Genomic DNA, 13,218 nt, shown 5'->3' with positions numbered 1-13,218 from the left:
AACAGCTGTGGATAAGAAATTCTGCTCGTGTTGATGCGCGGGCGGCCCTTCTGCTTGGAGTGATGCAACTTCTTTGGTTTGAGTCTAACCTTGCTGCACACCAGGGAGTGGTCGGTGTCGCAGTCCGCACTGTGGAAGCTGCGTGTGATTTGAACACAGTTTAAGGAGGCTCGCCTTGTGACGATGAGGTCCAGCTGGTGCCAACGATGTGATCTTGAGTGCCTCCAAGAAACCTGGTGACAGGGTTTAGTGTGAAAAAACGAGTTGGTGATGCAGAGGTTATGATGGGTACACAACTCAAGCAGTCTCTGTCCATTCTCATTCATCCTTCCAATGCCATAGCGCCCAAGGCAGGAGGGCCATGAGTTATGGTCGGCCCCAACCCTGGCATTAAAATCCCCCAGCAGGAACAGATGTTCGGTATTGGGGATGCTACTAATGATATTATGGAGTTCCTCGTAGAACTGGTCTTTATCTTCAGGTGGGGAATAGAGTGTTGGAGCATAGATGCTGAGTAGGTGTACTGGACCAGTGAGCAGTCGGATGGACAGTATGCATTCTGAGCCATTTGAAGGTGGCTCTATCATGCTGAGCAAAGAGTTTCTGATGGCGAAGCCCATTCCATGCTGTCTTGGTTCTTCAGGATCCCTACCCTGCCAGAAGAAGGTGTAGTCTTGCTCTGTTAGAGATCCGCTCGCAGGGAGGCGTGTCTCCTGAAGTGCTGCAATGTCCACATTGTGTCTACTGAGCTCGTTGTTAATGATGGTGGTCTTCCGAGAATCGTTGATTTGTGTAAGGTCTTCCGACAGGCCAGGACACATAGTTCTAAAGTCAAGGTATTAAGAGGTGAGGAATCTGCAGGGGTGTCAATTATCTTCCAAAGCTGTCTTGATTCAAGAATAGTACCATTGGAAAAATGCAAATCATGTCTCACTTCAATTCAATTGAATGATTTGATGAGGCAAACGTGGTGGATAAGAGAGTGTCTACAGATAGAAAAAAGTAATCAAGAAGACTAATTGAATGTTGACCTTTATCTCAAGGGAGAGGAAGTTATGTTTCAGTTGTATACAGCCTTTATCAGAACCCGAAGAAGGTTATATTGACCTTATGGAGGGGGTGCAGCACAAATTTATCAGAATGATACTAGGCTTTGACGGTTAAGTTATCGGGATAGATCGCTTAAACTTGGCTCTTATGGAACATTGAATGGTGATCTGATCAAACTGTTCAAAATTATGAAAGAATTCAATACAGTAAATAAAGAGAAGAATGTATTTCCTTTGGTGGGGGCATAATCAAAATTATACTAGGCCATTTGGAAGTGAAATCAAGAAGCACCTTTTCACCAAGATTAGTAGAAATATTGGAGAACCAGTCATTCTTGGTTTCAAATCCCTTCATGTGTTTGGCTTCAGAGCAGTGTGGCTGATTGTCTGGAAGTAGGTTTTCACTCTATATCCTTTGAGTCAGGAAAGGTGCTCAGCACAGAAAACCATAAAGGGAAAAGGTGAGCAAAATAAATAATACATTAAAGAACATTTGTTCAGTGGAGATATATTTTGAAAGAAGTCAATGGAACAGACAGTAGGATTGTCAAAGTTATCAATAAGATCCCCTATGTTTGTGTTGTGACAAGGAATGGCAAAGCATAGCTTTGTACAAGTGATATTCTGCATGCTAAAATGTTTCTCTCTGCCAATGCCATTGAGGGAAATTAAGCAGAGGTGAAATATTTTCCCAAATAGGGAAAACTGGAAGAATAACTTTCATCTGCCATCAAATGCAGTACTGGCACAATACTGTGTGATAAGTTGAAGATGCGCAGGAATGTTGCATGTTGAATTCAGAACAGATTGAGACTTGATAACCAGTATGTCATTGGTTTGTATCTAAAACTGAATGGAATGGGAAATATTATAGCGGGCTTGTTTGGTGGTACTTGTGTTTGTTTTTGGACAGCACTGTCTATGATGTGTTGGTGCATCTTGTTGCATGTTGGTCAGATTAAAAGTGATTGCAGAAATACAGATTGCAAAATGCTGTGTTGTGGAAGCAGTGGTCAAGCCGTAAGAAATGTTGAATATCATTGCAAATCTGTTTACAGTACAGAAATGTGAAAATTTGATTCAGGCCTGAAATGCATGACTGAGTCTTGAAAGCTTTTTCTTCTTGGCTGTATCATTATACTATACTAAAGCATGTATTTTAAACTCTCTATAAACTTGCTGTGTGCTCTTGAGCTGTTTTCACAAATCAGTGGTTAGCACCGCAGCCTCACAGCTCCAGGGACCCGGGTTCGATTCTGGGTACTGCCTGTGCAGAGTTTGCAAGTTCTCCCTGTGTTTGCGTGGGTTTTCACCGGGTGCTCCGGTTTCCTCCCACATCCAAAGACTTGCAGGTGATAGGTAAATTGGCCATTGTAAATTGCCCCTAGTGTAGGGAGGTGATAGGGAATATGGGATTACTGTAGGGTTAGTATAAATGGGTGGTTGTTGGTTGGCACAGACTAGGTGGGCAGAAGGGCCTGTTTCAGTGCTGTATCTCTAAAATCTGGAAGTCTGTCCCTCAAAAGGCCATGTATGATAGGTCATCTGAAATTTTCAAGACTGGGATCAATAGATTTTTGTTGGGAAAGGGTATTGAGGGATATGGTGACCTGTCCACACAAAGGCTGCACTTGCAGTGCCTCTGGGTCTATAGGATGACAGGGAGATGGAGCAGTAGTTGTCGAGAGGGGAAGATCTATGTGGTGCCCTCCACCAACTTGGAGCCAAATGCCGCCATGCTCTTGACAGTGACAGGAAGCTGTCTGACAGGTCAGCCAATGGACCTAGCATCTCGATGTGCATGGCCATCGGTTTCCTCCTGTATGCCGTTCCATTGAGGTCCTCATATGAGTTTGATGTAGCAGAACTTGTCTGCAACCTTGCCCTCCATTGGGCTGGCAAATGAATCATCTTTTTTCCCTAGCCTGCTCCTGCCCAGTGAATCACCAGCTGCTATCCCAACTTTATATGAGGCTTCAAGGTATGTATAGTGCCAGTATCTGAGCTGGTGACTGCAAGTGTCAGATCAACTGATGGGCCTCTTCAAGAATGCTGTGCTCTTGCTGTCTCTTCTCCTCCTTGGGCAGCTGTTCTAGGCATCTGAATCAGAAAAATAGAAGGGGAAGTTTGAGGTGAGGGAAACGGGGTGGGGTGGAGAGTGCAACAGGTTTATGGTCACACCAGCATGCCAGATAGCAGGATGAGGTTGAGTTGAGAGTTGAGACATAAGGAACATAAGGCTGGAACATACTATCATGTTCAATGTTCTTAGTGATGCCAGGTTCCATGGGCTCTGTCGCAGTTGGCCCCATGATGCTGTGATCCATCTCTTCCATAGAGCTCAGGATATGTAGGCATCCTGGTCCCCCATGGTTTCTGTTCTGCTCCCTTCTATTTTGTGCCAACTTGTCCTGCAAGAGAGAGGGCAGAATGTCAGTGGTTGCATAGCATTGTATTTGGGTGATGTGCCTTTCATAGCTTGAGATAAGTGGAGGCAGCAAGAGCTGGGGGGTGAGGCTGGCAACATTGGTAAATGTGTGAGGGTGAGGTGGAGTAACTGGTTGCTAGGAATAACTCCTGAGTGTCAGGGAGTGGTGCTGGGTGAGTGATGGGGCTGTGATGCATTCAACAGTGCCTGGCTGGTAGAGCGGTGTGTAGGATATATCATGTGAAGATGCATTCACTGACATTAATCACCTGCATGAGGTCATTAAACGTCTTGTGGCACAGCTACCAGGTTCTTGGTCCAGACTCCAAGAGTTGGCCTCCCTGGTCACCTCCAACACTAAAGCCCCCAGTGCCACACCCGTGACCCTGGAGCCCTCTCTCTTTCCCTGTTTACAATTGCAGCAATCGTATTCAGAAGCCGTCTCCTGTAATTCAGTGCAGCTTCCCTTTAAGAGGGGCGGACTACCTTTAAGAACAAGGTTTGCTGCACCAGATACTGCTCAGCTCCCTGCTGAGCACTCAGGCAGCAAGCAGCATGGGAGATGTTTGGCCAAATGCTACAATCAGGTAAATGAGGTAGCAGCACAAAATTTGTGTGCTACCTGTTTGCGCCTCAGCATGTGCTGGTAGGTCACAAATTGTGACTACTGTGCACAAAAAAACAGTGGCAACCAATTTTTAGCTGGTAGGTTTTTGGAGAAATAAGATGTATTTACATTTTTTCCCCAAGTAATGTAAATAGCGCTTGTACCGAGATCAGGAATGTTTTGTTTAACTGTGGTTTTAACTAGTCAGCATTTCTCTTGACTATTAGATAATAATATGTAATACAAAACCTGTGTTTTGCCCAGACTAAATTATCTTCTGAGGGTTAATTTGGATATAGGGGGAGATCTTCCTGGGTCTGTGCCCAGGTTCAGGATCATCTGGGATCAATGAATTAGGCAGTTCGGATTGCACACCTGCAAACGAGTTTTTCCAATTTACCTCATTGTAACAAGGGCAGACCAAATCCTATTTAGTTAACATTGTCACTAAAACTGCACAGGTGTTAACCCATTTCTCAGCTTATAGGTGGCTATTGAGTAAACACGTGTTTTTAATCAACTTAATTAATATAATTAAAACATATATTCTCCCTTTCAGCATAATGAATATGCCTGACGGGTTAGATTATAGCATGTGTCAGTCACTTTGGCTGTGAATCTGATGTACTTTCCATTTTTGCCAAGGGAGTAATATTGCAAATACTAACGTTAGCCATGAAACCAAATGTATGTTGCAACACTAACAATTAATGTCAGCTTTGATGTTAATGTTTGTAAGATGGAGGAATTCATTACAATCTGGAAAACAAGGTTTCAGAGAAACATCTTTGGAGTTAACTGCTTGCAAATGCCAGGAGGACATATTTGGGATGCAGGCCAATTTATGGAATCCAGGATCCAGAAGATATTTGTAAATACAGCCAATCTCCCACAGTGAAAATAACTAGCATGACTACAGATGTTAAAAAGATTACCTATAACAGGGAGTCGAGGACAACAGCTGAAGGAAAGGGGCCCTTGTTCCAAGTACCATTGTGCCTACTGAAGAGCAGCCACAAGTGTTGAATACAAAGGCTTTAAAGGTGTTTGAAGGAATATAATAAGTTTGGCGTACCTCTAATTCTGCAACTTAAAAATATGCCCATCCCAACATGTTACTCACTATTATGTCCATTATAAAGCAGATGCTTACAGAACAATCCATCACATGCACATAGAATCATAGAATGTTTATAGTACAGAAGGTGGCCATTTGCCCTTTCATATCCATGCCAGCTCTCTGCAAGAGCAGCTCAGCTGGTCCCACGCCCCCACCTTTTCCCCGCAGTCCAGCAATTTTTTTCTCTTCAGATAATTACCCAATTCCCTTTTGAAAGCCACGATTGAATCTGCCTCCACCACACTCTCAGGCAGCGTATTCCAGTTCCTAACCACTCGCTGCGTCTAAAAAAAAAGTTTTTCCTCATGTTGCCTCTGGTTGATTTGTGAATGTCCTTATATCAGTGACCTCTGGTTCTCAACCCTTCTGCCAGATTATTTTAAATACCTTGATTAGATCACCCCTCAACCTTCTAAATTCAAGGGAACACAATTCAACTTGGAGAAATCTGTCCTCATAATTTAAACCATTAATCCCTGAATCATTCTGGTGAATCTGCCCTGAAACCCTTCCAAAGCCAATATATATTTCCTGAAATAAAAACCGAAAATGCTGGAAATACTCAACAGGTCGGGCACCACTGTGGCAAGAGAAACAAAGCTAATGTTTCAGGTTGCTGACCTTTCTTTGGAATTGGGAGAAGATAGAAATTTAACAGTTTGTAAGCACAGAGCAGGGATAGATGGGAGGGGAGGAAAGAACAAAAGGGAAGGTCTGTGCTAGGATGGAGGGCAGGTGTTACATCTCCTGCTCTGGCATCGCAGGATGCCATGGGAAGGGGATTGGTGTCGGAAGAGTGGACCAGCGTGTCGTGAAGGGAATAATTGCATCAGAATGCTGAAAGGAGAGGAGAGAAGAAGATGTATTTGGTAGTGGCATTGCGCTGGAGACGGCGGAAATGACTGAGAATGATATGTTGATTGTGGAAGCTGGTGGAGTGGAACAAGGCGAACCCTATCATGGTTCTGGGAAGGAGGAAAGCCATGTGGACGGAAGAGTGGGAAATGGGATAGATGTGATCAAGGACCCTGTCAACCACAGGAGGGAGTTCCATAATTGAGGAGAGAGGAAGACATATTGGAGCCACTGGTATGGGAGGGAGCATTGTCAGCACAGATGTGACAGAGACAGAGAAACTGGGAGGATGGAATAGATTCCTTACAGGAAGTTATGTGGAAGGACATATAATTAATGTTGCTGTGGGAATCTGTGAGCTTATAGTAGAGATTGTTTTAACAGCTTATCCCCAGAAATGGAGATAGAGTAGTTGAGAACATGTGAAGGTGATGGATGGGAGGAAATTGGGATGATATTTTCCAGTTTAGGGCGAGAGCTGGAAGTGGCACCAATACAGTCATCAGTGTAGTGGAAAAAGAGTTAAGGGAGGGTAGTTGAGTCGGACTGGAACAAAGGATGTTTCACATATCCAACACAAAGGCAGGCATAGCTAGGACTCATGCGGAGACCCATAGCAACATCTTTTATTTGGAGGAAATGAGTGAAGTCAAAGGAAAAGTTATTCAATATAAGAACAAGTTCAGCCAGGCTGAGTGGTGGATGGGGAGTGATTGACCCTTTGTTTAAGAAAGAAGTACAACAAGCAATCAGAAAGGCGAATGGACTGTGGGCCTTTATCTCCAGGGGGTTGGAATTCAAAAGTGGGAAGTGATACAGTCATACAAATCAATGGTCAGATCCCAGATGTTCCAATCTAGGCATCAAACCTAAGTTCCTTTGCTCCCCCACAGCTCCCAGTCTTTGAGCAGAAGCCCAATTATTCCCAGTCTTTCACTGTTAAGGTCAAATGGATGAACTCATATTTTCCTGCATTGAACTCCATATACCATAGTTTTAGCTACTCACTTTGTTTGTCTAAGTAACTTCCTTCTCCTATTCATACAACTTACTTTGCCTCCTAATGAAGTGTCATCTGGTTATTCTTTCATCCAAGTCATTAACATACATATAATGAAAAGTTAAGGCTCCAGTGCAGATCCCCAGGTAGCACCACTTGTCACATCTCGGAGACCAATCTGAAAATGAAGCCTTTATACCCCGTCTCTGTCTCCTACCTCCCAAGCAATAGCCAACCCATGTCACAAGGTTACCTCCAATCCCCTGCGCTTTCATTTTTGCTAATAACCCCATGTACAGAACCTTATCAAATGTCTTCTGGGAATCTATACAGATAATATCCATAATCATTCCCCTATCATTCCCCAACACCGAACACCTATTCCTGCTGGGGGACTTTAATGCCAGGGTTGGGGCCGACCATGACTCATGGCCCTCCTGCCTTGGGCGCTATGGCGTTGGAAGGATGAATGAGAACGGGCAGAGACTGCTTGAGTTGTGTACCTATCATAACCTCTGCATCACCAACTCGTTCTTTCACACTAAACCCTGTCATCAGGTTTCATGGAGGCACCCAAGATCGCGTCGTTGGCACCAGCTAGACCTCATTGTCACAAGGCGAGCCGCCTTAAACAGTGTTCAAATCACACGCAGCTTCCACAGTGCGGACTGCGACACCGACCACTCCCTGGTGTGCAGCAAGGTTAGACTCAGACCAAAGAAGTTGCATCATTCCAAGCAGAAGGGCCACCCGCGCATCAACACGAGCAGAATTTCTCACCCACAGCTGTTACAAAAATTTCTAAATTCACTTGTAACAGCCCTTCAAAACACTCCCACAGGGGATGCTGAGACCAAGTGGGCCCACATCAGAGACGCCATCTATGAGTCAGCTTTGACCACCTACGGCAAAAGTGCGAAGAGAAATGCAGACTGGTTTCAATCTCATAATGAAGAGCTGGAACCTGTCATAGCCGCTAAGCGCATTGCACTTTTGAACTACAAGAAAGCCCCCAGCGATTTAACATCCGCAGCACTTAAAGCAGCCAGAAGTACTGCACAAAGAACAGCTAGGCGTTGCGCAAACGACTACTGGCAACACCTATGCAGTCATATTCAGCTGGCCTCAGACACCGGAAACATCACAGGAATGTATGATGGCATGAAGAGAGCTCTTGGGCCAACCATCAAGAAGATCACCCCCCTCAAATCTAAATCGGGGGACATAATCACTGACCAACGCAAACAGATGGATCGCTGGGTTGAGCACTACCTAGAACTGTACTCCAGGGAGAATGCTGTCACTGAGACTGCCCTCAATGCAGCCCAGCCTCTACCAGTTATGGATGAGCTGGACATACAGCCAACCAAATCGGAACTCAGTGATGCCATTGATTCCCTAGCCAGCGGAAAAGCCCCTGGGAAGGACAGCATTACCCCTGAAATAATCAAGAGTGCCAAGCCTGCTATACTCTCAGCACTACATGAACTGCTATGCCTGTGCTGGGACGAGGGAGCAGTACCCCAGGACATGCGCGATGCCAATATCATCACCCTCTATAAAAACAAAGGTGACCGCGGTGACTGCAACAACTACCGTGGAATCTCCCTGCTCAGCATAGTGGGGAAAGTCTTTGCTCGAGTCGCTCTGAACAGGCTCCAGAAGCTGGCCGAGCGCGTCTACCCTGAGGCACAGTGTGGCTTTCGTGCAGAGAGATCGACTATTGACATGCTGTTCTCCCTTCGTCAGATACAGGAGAAATGCCGTGAACAACAGATGCCCCTCTACGTTGCTTTCATTGATCTCACCAAAGCCTTTGACCTCGTCAGCAGACGTGGTCTCTTCAGACTACTAGAAAAGATCGGATGTCCACCAAAGCTACTAAGTATCATCACCTCATTCCATGACAATATGAAAGGCACAATTCAACATGGTGGCTCCTCATCAGAGCCCTTTCCTATCCTGAGTGGTGTGAAACAGGGCTGTGTTCTCGCACCCACACTTTTTGGGATTTTCTTCTCCCTGCTGCTTTCACATGCGTTCAAATCCTCTGAAGAAGGAATTTTCCTCCACACAAGATCAGGGGGCAGGTTGTTCAACCTTGCCCGTCTAAGAGCGAAGTCCAAAGTACGGAAAGTCCTCATCAGAGAACTCCTCTTTGCTGACGATGCTGCTTTAACATCTCACACTGAAGAATGCCTGCAGAGTCTCATCGACAGGTTTGCGTCTGCCTGCAATGAATTTGGCCTAACCATCAGCCTCAAGAAAACGAACATCATGGGGCAGGATGTCAGAAATGCTCCATCCATCAATATTGGCGACCACGCTCTGGAAGTGGTTCAAGAGTTCACCTACCTAGGCTCAACTATCACCAGTAACCTGTCTCTAGATGCAGAAATCAACAAGCGCATGGGTAAGGCTTCCACTGCTATGTTCAGACTGGCCAAGAGAGTGTGGGAAAATGGCGCACTGACACGGAACACAAAAGTCCGAGTGTATCAGGCCTGTGTCCTCAGTACCTTGCTCTACGGCAGCGAGGCCTGGACAACGTATGCCAGCCAAGAGCGACGTCTCAATTCATTCCATCTTCGCTGCCTTCGGAGAATACTTGGCATCAGGTGGCAGGACTATATCTCCAACACAGAAGTCCTTGAAGCGGCCAACATCCCCAGCTTATACACACTACTGAGTCAGCGGCGCTTGAGATGGCTTGGCCATGTGAGCCGCATGGAAGATGGCAGGATCCCCAAAGACACATTGTACAGCGAGCTCACCACTGGTATCAGACCCACCGGCCGTCCATGTCTCCGTTATAAAGATGTCTGCAAACGCGACATGAAATCGTGTGACATTGATCACAAGTCGTGGGAGTCAGTTGCCAGCATTCGCCAGAGCTGGCGGGCAGCCATAAAGACAGGGCTAAATTGTGGCGAGTCGAAGAGACTTAGTAGTTGGCAGGAAAAAAGACAGAGGCGCAAGGGGAGAGCCAACTGTGCAACAGCCCCAACAAACAAATTTCTCTGCAGCACCTGTGGAAGAGCCTGTCACTCCAGAATTGGCCTTTATAGCCACTCCAGGCGCTGCTTCACAAACCACTGACCACCTCCAGGCGCGTATCCATTGTCTCTCGAGATAAGGAGGCCCAAAAGAAAATCATTCCCCTATCAACCATGTTAGTGACTTCCTCAAAAGATTCACTTATATGTGTCGGATATGACTTATCCACCACAAATCAATGTTGGTACTTTTTGATCAGCTGATGCTTGTCCAAGACCTCTTTCAATCTGGCTCTGATAATAGATTCAAATAACTTCTCCACTATTGATATTAAACTGAGAGGTCTTTAATCTGCAATTTTCTGATCTGAAGGCACAAGTCCTGAATCAGGACCTGAAGATTTGTTTATCTTAAATTCCATTATCTTCTCCATTACCATTTTTTAACTTATACTAAATTCCTCCCCTTGACTTATTTCAATTCCCTTTGTATTTGTAAACTTTGTAAAATAATATCTCATTTAAAGTCTACTCAATCCTACAACAATATGATGCTATCAACTCTTACTTCAAAGTCTAGAAGAAATGCAAATTAACTTTAAAAATTCATACAGATCCAGCCACATGGAATCACAGAGACATGACTTCCTTTTAATTTATTCATTCGTGGGATGTGGGCATCATTGGCAAGACCTGCATTTATTGCCCATCCCTAATTGCCCTTGAGAAGGTGGTTGTGAACTGCCTTCTTAAGCTGCTACAGTCCGTATGGTGAAGGCACGCCCATAGTGCTGTCAGGGAAGGAGTTCCAGGATTTGGACCCAGCGACAATGTAGGAACAAAGAAACATTTCCAAGTCAGGATGGCGTGACTTGAAGGGGAGCTTGCAGGTGGTGGTGTATCCGTGTGCCTGCTGCCCTTGTCCTTCCAGGTGGTAGAGGTTGAGGGTTTGTAAGGTGCTGTTGAAGGAGCCTTGGTAAGTAGCTACAGTGCATCTTGTAGATTTTACACATAGCATTCACATTGCGCCAATGGTAGAGGGAGTGAATGTTTAAGGTGGTGGATGGGATGCCAATCAAGTGGACTGCTTTGTCCTGGATGGTGTTGAGCTTCTTGAGTTATATTAGAGCTGCACTCATTCAGGCAAATGGAGAGTATTCCATCACGCTCCTGACTTGTGCCTTGTAGGTGGTGGAAAGGCTTCGGGGAGTCAGGAGGTGAGTTACTCACTGCGGAATCCGCAGCTTTTGACCTGCTCTGATAACCACAGTGTTTATGTGGCTGGTCCAGTTAAATTTCTGGTTAGACTCTCATTGAAGATGGTCATTGCCTGGCACTTGTGTGGCACAAGTTTTATTTGCCACTTATAAGTCTAACCCTGAATGTTGCCCAGGTCTTGCTGCATGTGGGCACTAACTGCTCCATTGTCTGAGGAATTGTGAATGGAGCTGAATGCTATGCAATCATTAATTAACATCCCCACTTCCAACTTTATGATGGATGGAAGGTCATTGATGAAGCAGCTGAAGGAGATTGAGCCTTGGACACTACCCTGAGGAACTCCTGCAGCAATATCCTAGGACTGAGATGATTTAACTCCAGCTAGTGAAAATTTTTACCCCTAATTCCCATTGACTTCAAGTTTACCAGGATTCCTTGAACAACAGTCAGTCAAATGTTGCCTTGATGTCAAGGGCTGTAACTCTTACCTGATGTCTGGAATTCAGATTCTTTTGTCCATCTTTGGACCAAGACTGTAATGAGGTCAGGAGCTGAGTGGTCCAGGCTGAACACAAACTGTGCATTGATCAGGCTATTGCTGAGTATGTGCTATTTGATAGCACTGTCGACGCTACCTTCCATCACTTTGCTGATGATTGAGAATAAATGGACAGCGTGGTAATTGGCCAGATTGGGTTTGTCGTGCTTTTTGTGGACAGGACATACATGAGCAATTCTTCACATTGTTAGGTGGATGCCAGTGTTGTAGCTGTACTGTAACAGCTTGGCTTGAGGCACAGCAAGTTATGGAGCACAAGTCTTCAGCGCTATAGCTGGGATGTTGTCATGGCACATAGCCTTTGCTTTATCCATTGTGCTTTCTTATGTATGATCAGAGAGAGCTTTGGGAGATACAGATGAATGCTGTTCAAAGCAATCCACCATCAACAAACAGCAGTGCTCAGCCTGTTACATTATTCAGACTTGGCGGGGGGTGGTGGGGGGAAGAAAAAAAATCTCGCCTCTACTTTGCCTTGCTCAGTTCGACTCAGTACTTCACATCCATTGAGTTACTTTTTGAAGTATAGTCACTGTTGACGTGGGCAGAATTAACTTCTAAAACTATAAGAAAGTGCAGAATGATAAAAGACCATTCAGCCCACTGAAATCACTGTTTCAGACAGACCTTGTACAATTTGCAATGTCATAGATGTCTCCCCATTTACTTAATCTCCCACGAGAAGTGAAGAACCACAAATAAAAATTTCCAAGATGAGAAATTTCTCCTTGATCCAAAATTGAGCAAAACTCTGCAATATGAATCGAAATTACAATCTGTATTACTCAACCCTAACCATTTACATTCCACAGATGATATTCCCATAGCCTGATAAAAATGGGAACCATAGTATTCTTTAGAGTATTTAATCATCGATTTCTATATTTAGAAGGTCCAGTCTTACCCATAATAAGATATTCATCAGCTCCTTTTTAGCATTGTATTCACAACTTTATGAAAAATTCCAAAAGAGACAGTTCATGTTGACATTACTGGTGCATACCAAGTCACCAAATTAGAAAATATTTACTTATGTTCTTCTTATGTTGAAAAAAATCTCTTGACTTGCTTGATAGGTGCCAGCATTGTACTCATGCCATCTATTTCTGCAATCATAGGAAATGGGAACTTCCACTGGCAAACAATTATTGCCACATTCAAAAGACTGGAGCAGATAAATAGATATTGCTGCTTAAAACCTGGCATTCTTTGCTGCAATCTTAAAACTGTAGGAAACAGAAAATATAGAGATTTGAAACCAACAACAATAACTTGCTTTTATATAGCAGCATTCACGTAGCAAAATGTTCCACAGTTTTCACTCTCAGCGCTGTTCGACACATTTTAAAGCTTTTTTTTATAACATTCCTCTTCGGTCTTCAT

At 44.5% G+C, this 13,218-nt stretch overlaps 1 protein-coding gene across 2 annotated transcripts in view; it reads left to right on the top strand.

Annotated features, from left to right (window-relative positions):
* Window positions 1–13,218, top strand: part of ccbe1 (collagen and calcium binding EGF domains 1) — a 427,427-nt gene that overhangs the window by 98,378 nt on the left and 315,831 nt on the right. The gene's annotated exons all lie outside the window — the stretch shown is intronic.

Source organism: Heterodontus francisci, chromosome 1 (assembly GCF_036365525.1).
Source record: "Heterodontus francisci isolate sHetFra1 chromosome 1, sHetFra1.hap1, whole genome shotgun sequence".
NCBI lineage: Eukaryota > Metazoa > Chordata > Chondrichthyes > Heterodontiformes > Heterodontidae > Heterodontus > Heterodontus francisci.
This window is presented reverse-complemented; position numbering and strand designations above follow the sequence as displayed.